This window comes from Gadus chalcogrammus, chromosome 5, assembly GCF_026213295.1.
Source record: "Gadus chalcogrammus isolate NIFS_2021 chromosome 5, NIFS_Gcha_1.0, whole genome shotgun sequence".
Classification (NCBI taxonomy): Eukaryota; Metazoa; Chordata; class Actinopteri; order Gadiformes; family Gadidae; genus Gadus; species Gadus chalcogrammus.
In genome coordinates, this window is record NC_079416.1 from 6,480,313 (window position 1) to 6,492,615 (window position 12,303).

At 42.7% G+C, this 12,303-nt stretch overlaps 1 long non-coding RNA gene across 2 annotated transcripts; it reads right to left on the minus strand.

The window, feature by feature from the left end:
• Window positions 1-1,587: 1,587 nt before the first annotated feature.
• Window positions 1,588-4,725, minus strand: LOC130382734 (uncharacterized). Of its 2 annotated transcripts, none has more exons than XR_008895613.1 (3): window positions 2,439-4,725; window positions 2,114-2,194; window positions 1,588-1,982 (listed from the first exon to the last, which is right to left on the minus strand). It is a non-coding gene; the product is annotated as an uncharacterized LOC130382734 (long non-coding RNA). The 2 variants fall into 2 exon arrangements; XR_008895612.1 differs by having other exon boundaries at window positions 1,588-1,695; window positions 1,873-1,982; window positions 2,114-4,725.
• Window positions 4,726-12,303: the final 7,578 nt, after the last annotated feature.

Here is a 12,303-nt window from a genome sequence, read left to right on the forward strand (position 1 = left end):
ATAAATCATATAATACATAGAAATCTATATAATTTAATACATATTATCACGGCCAAAAGCTGTGTGCGCCTCCAGACGATATAATGAATCACAAACGACTTTGTCGGGTTCTGCGACGTCTCTGGTTCTTCCACTTTCACATCAACCTGAAGTCGACTGAACCGCGCGCTGCCTGCTGCCGGCTGCCCGCTGCCGGCCGATGGTGCCTCGCGGCAACCGGCGGCATGACGCAGTTCATGTACTTCAGCCAGTCAAAGCCAAAGTTCCTTTCCCCCAATTCCTTCTCAACCATGGCTGAGATAACCCCCAATACGAGTCTCGTTGTAGAAATACCAGAGACGAGAGTCCGATGTGTTATGCGCCATAACGCCAAAAGCAGAACGGTTATCCAAATAATAAGGAAGTGTACAACACTTGCGTTACAGTCCTGGAGCTCTATATCTAAATAATATCATATAATACATAGAAATCTATATCATTTAATACATATTATCCCGGCCAAAAGCTGTGTGCGCCTCCAGACGATATTATGAATCACAAACGACTTTGTCGGGTTCTGCGACGTCTCTGGTTCTTCCACTTTCACATCAACCTGAAGTCGACTGAACCGGGCGCTGCCTGCTGCCGGCTGCCCGCTGCCGGGCGATGGTGCCTCGCGGCAACCGGCGGCATGTCGCAGTTCATGTACTTCAGCCAGTCAAAGCCAAAGTTCCTTTCCCCCAATTCCTTCTCAACCATGGCTCAGATAACCCCCACAACAGTCTCGTTGTGGAAATACAAGACACGTCAAAGAACCGACATGAAACACTTGCGTTACAGTGTGTGTATTCACACACACACACTAGGGCTGTCAAAACGAACTTCGCTATTCGAATATAATTCGAATTTTTTTTTAAAAAAAGAACATTCAAGTGCGGCAACTAACGTTCGAACTTTTTTTATTTTATTTTTTTAAGTCAAGAATTACATTTAACTTATGCCTAGCAACGACGCAAATCAAAGTCAACGTCGTGCGTCGTGACGTTCGGCATTGTATGCTTACAAGATGGTGGGAAGCAGCGCGCGAGCAGACACAGAGATGGAAAGCATAATTTTCGGATTTCCATCGAGAAACGGGAAGATTACATCCAGAGAAACCGTCATTTGCAAATTATGCTGTAAGTCGTTAAAGTACCACTCGACTACGAGCAACATGAGCGCACACCTCCATTCAGTGCATTACTCTGAGTACGCAGAACAGTTAGCGGCTGAGGAAGAGCCACGGTCAAAACAGCCAAGAATAACATCGTAAAATAGCAGTGTGTGTGTGTATTTGAATGATTGAACATCAGCTTCTTCATTAAACATCATTGCTTGAATATTTCTGACGTTATATCTTACCTATTTATATAAGTTTTGTATTGATTTGGTAAAACTTGTTGCAAATGTTACATAACAGATTTGGTTGACGCGCCCTCTAGTGGACGCGGGACGTAGGCCTAATAATAAGATGGTATCGGTGTATATAATGATATAATTAAAAAAGATATATATATATTCGAATATTATTCGAATATTCAACATAATAAGCATTAGAAAATTCGAATATGATTTGAGGGGAGGATTGACAGCCCTAACACACACACACGCACGCGCGCGCACATGTGGCGCTCGCACGGTCGAGTCTCATTGGCGGGCCAACGTCTCTGGGCGGCCCTGTGAGATACAAAAAACATACATGCCTACTTATGTAAATCTAATCAATACAAAATTATACATTCCTAATTATGTCATCTGATCTGGAGTACAAGCTTCAACTCATCACAGTAAGTTTAATTGTTTAATATGTGGAAGAAGGAAAAAAGGTGTGTTTAAAAACAAGAGTTTTCTTACCTGTTGTTGTTGTATTGGCAGAAGATGGGTCTCTTTTTTCTGTCTGTAGTTGTAGGCCTGGGTCCAGGGTATGGATAAGCCCAATGATGTGGGCGCAGAACCCTGGGGAGCTAACGAAAGATCACCTCTTTAATTACAGCTAGCCTGCTAACTTGCCTTTAGCATATAAGGCTATACAATGTTATACATGCTTTGTGCTTTTGCGTTATAATAACGACGATAATAGTGAATATTGACCTACCCAGCTTTACAGGAACAGTGTTGCTCGTTGACATCATTTGTGCCAGCCTCCGTCTCGATCATCAGCTGATGTGGCAACTCACTTTTTGATTTTTTGTGTTTGAAATTGTAAATAATTATACTTGAAGAAAGTACTTTTGTTTTGCGAATTCTAAAAGTCGGCCCTTCCAACAATTAAATGACGGAAAATTGTCTACACCAGGGAATTTCTCCCACGTGCCCAAAAGCACATTGCGAAGCAGGGTAATCCACCACAACGGTCCATGGGCACCATACAAAAGTTTTAAAAAAATAATCAAAGGGAGAGAGACACAAACACAACTCACCAGCTCCGTGTATCAGCACCCACTGAAGCTTGACACACAGGTGTGACGCCAAACCACTCCCCAGGGAAACAAGGCATGCCATAGAAAACGGCAATGTGGAACCAATTTACCAGGCCCGGTTCCAGACCAGAATGCCTTGGGGTGCATCTGAGATTACAGGGGGTGCACCAGTACTATACTAAAACCAGCTACCCAGCTTCAGTAAAGACTTCACTTTTTTACACACAGGCCTTTCTACCATAGACAAGCACTTCTGCGTAGTTCTACTGACATGTTGGGACAACAAACATTTACTGTGCTTAAAAGATGGTATCATATCATGTCTTTTGATGTGGAGAACATTTCAGCTGCAACATTAGCTTATTGATATCTTAGATAGCTTTGGATATGAGATAGGTTTTTGATATGTGTGATGTGTAAAAAGAACAGAATTCTACACAAGAAAAAAATCAAAAAAAAATCATAATACTTGATACAATAAAATCTGAAATGTGATTACAAAAAATATTTCTTACCCTCAGAAGAGCTGCAGCCTCCTTGGAGCTGTTCTGAATCTTCTAAGCAGCGACTCTTTCCAGTGTCCAGTTAACTTTTTGGTGAGGTCCTTCTCCACAGCAATCTGGATGAGACAGGCTATTCTTTAGTGGGACATGCTCCTTCTGTGTTCACTGAACACATTTTTTAGAGTTGAAAATGAATTTTCGCATGTTGCAGTTGATTCACCGAAGGTAAGGCTCAGCTTGAGTGTTTTTAGCACAGTAGGCATGGCTGCTAGAGGCTCACAGTATCTTATCAAAATGTCCTGTGTAGTCCAGATTTTATTTTATTTGGCCATTTCGTCCTGCAGAAACTGCTGTGCTACAGCAAAATCAGCTTCCTTCATGTCTGTGCCTGTGAGGTCAAGCAGTGGTCTCACTTTGTTTGCATCCAGGAAATCTTCACTCCCTGGGTGTAAGGTGCACAGGGCCTGCACCAGTGGCTGTTTCTTACTCTGAATCTAGCTTTCATCTCTCCCACTACAGCATCCAGAGTACTGAAATACAGTCTTTTACACCCAGTCCTCCCTTCCGCTTCTTTTTGACGTGACCAACTGTGGTGTCTACCACATAGTCACTCAAGTGGCTCATATTTCTTGGTTGTTTCTGTAGGGGTTGCTGCTGCACGAGGTTCTGTGGTCTGTCTGTCTTAAGAGAATTTTTCCCAAAATGTGTCAAACTGAGGCTACGTTTACACAATGACGGTCTGAAATGAAGACGCAAAAGTGACGTTGCGTATTCACTTTTTATTCCGCGTTTAGACGAGCGTTTTCGGGAGGAAATCTGCGTGCATACGGTGACGCAAAAGTGTGTGGAATTCGATTGGTATGCATGCCAGGCGGCTAGGTGGTGCTGTGATACACTATCACACAACACCGACATGTCTGAGCGCATGCTTAGAATCTTCCTTCTTCTCTTATCCGTGCCTCAAAAACCAAAAAGATCCTTCTCTGTTCAGTAATTCTATCTGTAAATATCCTGTACATTTCGTGAAAAGACTCCTGTACGCTTGTTGGAGCAGCCAGAGCAGCTTGAAGGTCCGACACATGGAAATAATCGGACATGTTTGTTTATTTCATTGTACTGGCACATGTATGTGACGTAAACGCGTACGCGACGTGAGCAGATCTGAGCAGTGTTTTGCGTCTTGGCAGTGTAGACGGAAACGCTACGGCGGAGCGTATTCAACTTTATAAATTAATACGTTAATGATAACAAAGTTTCAGAATTAATTCACTACTTAATTACAAATTATATTGGTTGCGACTGGCTTATGTCCAGTATCGTTTGCTTCTGAAGTGATAGGACCTCTTTCTGTAGCAAAATGACTTATTTTTTTAAATGAGCATTTCAATGTCAAGCATGCATCTTTCTGTCTCCAATCTAAGAAGTTCCTGGTGACAGCCAAGCTTGGAGCACTTTTCAGCAGGGGCATTCACTGGTGATGCTGCTTCGGCTTTCAGGTTTCCATCATCCGGCTCCACTGGCTCTATCAGGTCGAGCACAGTGAAAGTCTGAGCTAAACAAACAAAAACACAGAAGACATGAAACAAATTAATAGAAGGATACTGTTACATAATTCACACATTCATACTGTTACGTATTTTAAGAACATAAGCTGCCCCCACATAGCCTCTAGGAAGCAGATTCAAACACGCAAGCTGTATTACCCTCACATAGCCACTAGGAAGCAGGACCGAACATATAAGCCGTAAATACTGTACATAGCCACAAGGGGAGCAAGACCTTACTGAAGGCTGCTCCATCCACAGAAGGCAGCACCTTTAGATAGGTGAAGAAGCCGAGGCTAATACGTCACATAGGCCACGCCCACTTGACCCTATCAATCTCGACAGAGAGGTTGGACCTCAGAAACTCTTGGTAGCTCAGACTTGCGGGTTAGAGTTTTGATCAGCTGGGAGTCGCTCAGCACGTGTTCGACACACTTCCCCTCCTTTTGCTCCGTAGTTACCATACCGAAATACTTTAACAAATAAAGTGAGTTCAAAGCGATCCGGATTGGACTACTTTCTTCGAAGAATGCTGCAATACCAACAGGCCACATATGCCCTTGCTAATTAAAGAGGCTTCTTTCTCACGTTAAGGAGGGATCCTGAGCCCAGGTAGGCGTACAGCTCATACAGGAAGCCATTCATGTGTCAATTCTAGAGATACGAGCGGTCAAGATGTTTGAGAGACCCAGAAGCTCAAGGCCACAAAAACAAGTGTAATTCCCGCACATAGCCACAAACCAAGTTGCAATGCCAACACATAGCCGCAAGAGACAGCATAAAGACACATAGTTATCCAGGGGGCGGGAGTTCAGCACTATGCTTAGCCAATCAGAGCACATAACTGAGTCCACGCCTGCCCAGTATTAAAGTCACAATGCATAGCCCAGGGGGACAGAACGCTCCAGGTAACGCATCCTTCGGAATGCCCTACTAAGCGTATCTCCACGCGTGCCTATACAATTCCTCTCATTTTGCTTCATAGAGACTAGTCCAAACCTTTACCAAATAAAGTGAGTTAAAGTGATCCTGACTGAACAGGCTTTTTCCAAAAAGAACACAGCAATACCCACAGATGTATGCCAGACAAAGACAAACGTTACTATTTTAACGTTGTTTTACGTTATAGAGACTATTTCATTGCTGTGATTAATGGCGTTGGACAGAGGGGGGCTGACACATTATTGTAACCTGCTAACGTTATTAATATTATTATAAAACGGTTATAAAATGTAGGTAATGAGCTATAGTTATTAGTTAACGTTAATTACTTTCAGTTTCTGTTGCTGTATTCCTCTTTATTGCGCAGTCATCGGCTGTGTCCCAATTGCTAGGACGCATCCTTCGAAGGATGCGTCGACGCAGATTGCGTCACAGCGACGCGCCAAGTGCTGTCCCAATTCCAAGGGTCCTTCAAATGCGGCCTACGATTGCAGCCTTCTTTTCCCGGATTTGAAGGATGGATCGGCTGTATCCTAAACGGCCCAACGTATCCCTCCCAAGATTCATTGCGCATTCAATCAAAAAAATAAAATTGACAGAAACAATGGCGGAGCATGTCGATTTGAGTTTTTCATTTAAATGTAAGTATTTGGTTTCCAGTCACTCGAGTATTTACAGGGATGCAAACTTGTCACCTTTCGGCGAAATTCGCCGTTTTTGTTCCGAAAAAGGTCATTTGTGTGATTCATGGAGATCTGCAATAAAAATATTTTTTGGGGGGGGGGGGGCGTCCAAGTAATCGGCGAACGCAAGCTGTCATAAATATTTATTCCAAGCTTGTTCGTTTGGCCAACCCGTGTAATCATGTCATCTTCGGGTCTGTAGCTGCCTTGATGCCGTACTAGACAGGAGTGACGTTGGTACGCTTCAAAAACGTCAGGCTTTCTAACGTAGGCTAACGTGCTAATGAGAACATTTGTTTGACCGGTTGCCGGTTATATCCGTGTGGTTAATTTGCAGTTGCGGTGTTGTCAGCTTACTGTTACATTAAACTGCAATCAGAAAATGTGGTTATATGCTATAGACCCTATAGTGTCTGTGGTGTAAAGGCTGGGACGAATTAAAAAATATAAATACACTTTATGTTGAAACTATAGACCGTCCCGATTCCCATTGAAACGGATGGCGCGGTGATTATTCTTCAAAACGAGATCTGTTAAATTGTGAAAAATAAATCAAACTGTAATCAGACAACACGTTTATATGCTATAGACCCTAGAGTACCTGTGGTATAAAGGCTGAGACGAATTTCGAATTATAAATATGTACAATCCATAACGTTAGCTCTCTGGCTCATAGCTCAGCGGACTAGAATACCTCCTAGAATCATTGCCTGTTGGCCGGAAACGGAAATGGGGGCTGTTTACGTTTGGTTGTAGTCTTTTCGCTCGGTTCTCCGACTCAACAGTAGGGCTAGAACCGAGCGAAAAGACTACAACCAAATTGGAACTACAACGAAACTAGTTCCCTTTCCGCTTCCGGCCAACGGGCAATGAGTCTTCCAACAGAAATCGCTAAATGTACAATAAAACACGATAGAAACTGTATTTCGCTACGATGCTTGATTCAACCACTCTATTTCATCCTCATCCTGACAAATCACGAAGTGGGCTCGATGTTCAAAATACCGAAAAAAAATAATAGCTCACAGCAACATATTGAAAAAAATAACTATGAACTAGTTAATTTTTTGGAACTGTGAACTTAGTTCAAATCTTTGAATTATGAACGCTGAACTGAACTAGTTCATTTTAAAATTTGTGAACTGAACTTTGAACTAGTTCACGTAGAAAGTGAACTATCCCAACACTATGTGTGTGTATATATATTGTGTGTGTGTGTGTGTGTATATATATATTGTGTGTGTGTGTATATATATTGTGTGTGTGTGTGTGTATATGTATATATATATATATATATATATATATTCCGCGAGGGGGTTTGGGTCCTTGTCACCTTTTTCACCCCTGATGAGTTTGCACCCCTGATTTAACGATACAAATGTTAAAATACTAATTTGTATCGTTAAAAACACAAATAAGTTATCCTCAACCCTAACCCTTTCATTAAAGTAATAGGCAATATAAGTAAGGTAACGTTAGTTAGTGACGCTGTAACGGTAACTAAGAACACCCGTTAAGCCCTATAGTTTCAAATTTAAGATGTCAAAATGGTTATATTTACCGAAATTGGGGCGATTATATAGATAATTTGCTATTCTGTAACGTTAGATAAATGGACCAACGCGAACACAGGTTGTGGACCCTGGTTTTCAGACCGTAACGTTACAGACGTTGGGATTGATTACACAGCTAACTTGGTTATTTAGCTATTTAAGCTGCTTTTGTTTGTTAGTGTAAAGTAAAACTAATTCTAACATTTGGTTTTGCTTTAGGGAGCCAGCAGCATACTGCTCAATTTATTAAACTGAGGGGGGAGAACGACAAGCTCCTCACCGGGGTGAAACATTCAGCGAGTGTGGCTTGGGGGTAAGGAAACAATCATTTATATCGTAAGTTAGTTTATAAAAATTATTATAGGCCATTTGTATATCTACATTTGACCATCTTGTAAAGGTTAGTTAAATTAGCCCTCATTAAAAAGCAGGACAGATACAATATCCATAGAAATCGTTTACTACGATGTCCTATTTTGGGTTATTAAAGAAAGAAAGACAAAAAAAAGTCACTGCTCGCATCAGTACTAGATAGCACTAGAAAAACACACAAAGAAAAAGGGTGTTTTGACTTCTACTGGTTGTCTTATTATTATGGGCTTCATATAGGATGAGGGCTAATTTAAATTTAACTTTTACAAGATGGTCAAATGTATATATTATAAATGGCCTATTGTTAACATGGGCTATTAACATGATTGATAAATGTCTCTTGTTTTCTCTGATTAATAATCTCTCTGTGTTTAGGACAATTCTGGAGAAAATAGGCCTGCAGGGGAAGGTGACTCCCCTGCAGGCAAAGAAAAAATGGGATAATAAAAATAAAAATATATAAAGTATGTACAGGTCATTTTAAATATATTATTTGTTTTAACCATGCAAGTTAATAAACACTTTGCTGAAATTCGTTTTGATACTGCTGTTGTTGTTAACTGCCATGATTGATTTCCGCTGCCTTAGGATTGCAAGTATCCAGGGTCAGGAGAGGGGGTAGTTGGGAAACCCACAGCTGCCACTTGGCCCTGGTTTGTCCTCATGGATGAGGTATTGGGACAGAGGCATTCCACCAACCCCCCTGTCCTAATTGCCTCCATCCTTGAGAACACACCAGGGCCAAGTACAGCAGTGGTGGATCAGGAGGTGGAGGACAAGGATGAGGAGGAAAGACGGCGGCCAAGGTCCAGAAAGAGGGACAGAGAGGATGAAATGTTCCAATTGATCAAAGAGGACATGAGGCTAAATAGGGAGGCAGAGGAGAGAAGAGCCCAGGAGAGCAGGGCGAGGATGGATAGATTTTTTTCAATTTTGGAGCGTTTGGTTGACAAATAATTTCAGTTCTGTTAACACATTATTTAACTTATTTAAGAATTTATTATTTAACTTATTTAACTATTTATTAAAACGCTAATTAACTTTTTTATATTAACTAATTTATTTGTATCAAACTTATAAAACATGTATAAAACAATAAAACTATTTACAACAAAAAACATTCATGTGACTATTTACAACAATCATAAAACTACTATATACAAAAACATAATGATTCAGCAGAGCAGGGTGCCCCTGGTGGTGCTGCTGGACCCGGATGGGCTGCCACATTAAAGACCCTGGTGTCTCTCCTGTCAGTGGGACATCCAGGGGTGGTCTCAAGAGTGTGCTGGATATGCCTCTCTCCACTGTCCACCGCACCGAATGGGTTTGCAGGGCTGACTCAATCGACGGCTGCCATGTCACTAAAATATATTTGGAAAAGGGCAAGAATAAGAGTGCATACTAAATACTACACAACCTTATTTTGACAAAATAAATCTTGCCACAAATTATTTTAACGGGTACAACTATTCTACAAAACATTTTAAATAAATAGAAATAGCTTTTCAATTATTTTACTTGCCTGTATATAATGGTGGTCAGGAGGGGCCTCCTCCAGGGCAGACAGCTGGTCCCGCCAGGGAGCACCACTGGCTGCCTCCAAACCATCGCCCCCCTCATCGTCCTCAGGCTCATCCTCCTCCTCTGGGGCCATGATGTCATCGGCCCCAAGGCAGATGTTGTGGAGGATGGCACATGCTGTTATGACCTGAAATGGTAAAGAAAAGAAATGAAAAAATGATATATACCTCCTGAGAAAATAATAAATGTTTTTTGATTTACTCTCTAAAAAATCCTGTTGAGTGATTACTTACGTGAGGTATGAAGTCGGGTGCACCTCCAGCGCTTGCAGGAAGATGCCCCTGAACCTGGTCTTCATCATTCCAAAAGCACGCTCTATAATGGAGCGTGCCCTGGAATGATGCCAGTTGAAGCGCTGGGCTCCCACACCTCGCACTGGCCTCTTGTAGGGAGTGATGAGGGGTAGTGGGTGTTGGAGGCAAGGGTACCCGCCGTCTGCAAGGATGAAGTGCCCTGGAGGAGGGTAGAGTGACCTATACAGTGGGCTGTGGCGGAGGACTCTGGAGTCATGGACTGATCCAGGCCAGCCCACGTACGTATCAAGGAAGCGGCCCTGATGGTCACAAACAGCCTGCAGAATTATGGAGGAAAACAGTTTCCTGTTCCTGTAGCAGTGACCATTGGGGCCGCTCGGTGGCTTGACACGGACATGGCAGCCGTCGATTGCTCCCGCTGCTTTCCCAAAAGCGCGGTGTCTTGCCAGCCCTGCAAACCCATGGGTCACTGCCACCAGGTCTTCAGGGGTCTTCGGGAGGTGGATGACCTTAAGATAGGATAGGATAAGATCAACTGTATTATCCCACACAGGACATTTACTTGTTACAGCAACTCAAGAGTCAAAGATAGAGGAAATTAGTGATCAAATAAATATAAATATACTTTGTGGCGAATGGCCACCACCTCCTCAGTGACCCTGTGGACGATGCGGTGGACAGTGGAACGAGGCATCCCGAACACTCTGGAGACCACCTTGTATGACGCCCCACAAGCCAGCCAGAATAGAAACACCAGGGTCTCAATGGTGGCACCCCATTCATGGCTCTGCTCCTGGTCGAGAAGGTCCAGCAGCACTGCCAGGGCCTCCCTGCCCAATCGGAAATCAGTTTTGGTGTCCTGGCCATTAAAATAACGGTCCAGGACAGGAACAGTTGGATTGATCCTGCAGTACACGGGTCTGGGCTGTTTAGGGAAAGAAACAGAAGTAAAACTGTTTTAACAATAGCTGGATATTAAGTGTGGAGAGTTTAGATGGATAATGCTTAAATATATATCTATCTATCGTTATCCATCTATGCAATAGTTATATATCAACAGGGACGTGCACAGGAATTTTGAGGGGCAGTTGCTCTGACCTGAAAAAAGGGCACCCCCCCCCCCCCCCCCCCTACTACTAACGATAATGCAGAAAAACATGACTTGAAGAAGAAGAACATAACATGAACACAAACATAATTAAACAACATCCTATCAAGTCACTGATAAGTTTCTCCAAATTGACATTTTAAAAATGCAAAGCTTCAAAAGAGAAGCCTTCAGAACCTCTTCTTTGTCGATTGGTATGTCCTTCTCTATGGACAGCAGGAGGAGGTCAGACAGCCGCTCTTGACCACACTGATTTCGGATTTTTTTCGGAGCACATCACTACCCTGTAGTGATGTGCTCCTCTTTGCTGCCTCCTTTAGTTGTCTCTCTCTCTCCTGAATCCTCCTCTTTTCACTGGGCATTTCGGCTTCACTTAACGATAACAAACAATACCCAAAATAGTGATAAGATTTAGGCATGAACCATTTTGAATGAAAGAATTCATGTGATGTATTACTTCCATCATTTACTCTTCTTGTTAAAACGAAATGTTAGAAACTAACTATCAGCAGACATGTAGTTTAGTTTGCCTAAGAATGTGTAGACTATGTGATAACGGGCTGCTTGTCTGCAAGCTAGCTAGCTGTCTGATTATTTAGGCTAAACGTTACGTGGCAAACTGAGCCTGGATTTATGAAGATTGTAATTAATTTCATAAAATGTGATGATGATTGTTTGTTTGTTATACATCTCAAATTCACCTTTTCCGAGAACATCAAGGCAGTCGTCTCACAGGTGCCGGTGTTCTGGTCGCGTGCAGCGCTGCTCATACGCCGCGCGGCAACTCGCCGCCTCCATTAATTTCAATGGGGGAAGGGCGGCAGAGGGGCGGCGGCAAAAGCGGCTGTTGCCGCGCGGCAGAGTTTGCCCTCCCCCTACTGACTTTCACTCTCAGTGCCCGAACGGAATTGAATGAGGCAACGCTTACTTTATGAAATGTTTCGAGTGGCGATTTTTATTATCTAGGCCTACATGAAATTCTGCATCCATTAAATGATTTTATTTATTTTTTTCCTCGGAGGGCAACCTGAGTCGAGGAGGGCATATGGGCAGTTGCCCAAGCAACCTGAGCAACCCCCCTGTGCACGTCCCTGTATATATATATATATATATATAGATATATAACTATTGCATAGATAGATAACGATAGATAGATATATATTTAAGCATTATCTTCGGCCTTCGGAGTGTCCTTCGCGGTCTACGAAGGATGCGTCCTATGAATTGGGACACAGCCAGCGTCTTATGGGTTAGGGAGAGGGGGAATCTGCTGCGGGATCATATCAATGGGTCCGTAATCATTGGTGGCGGTCCTCCGCCAG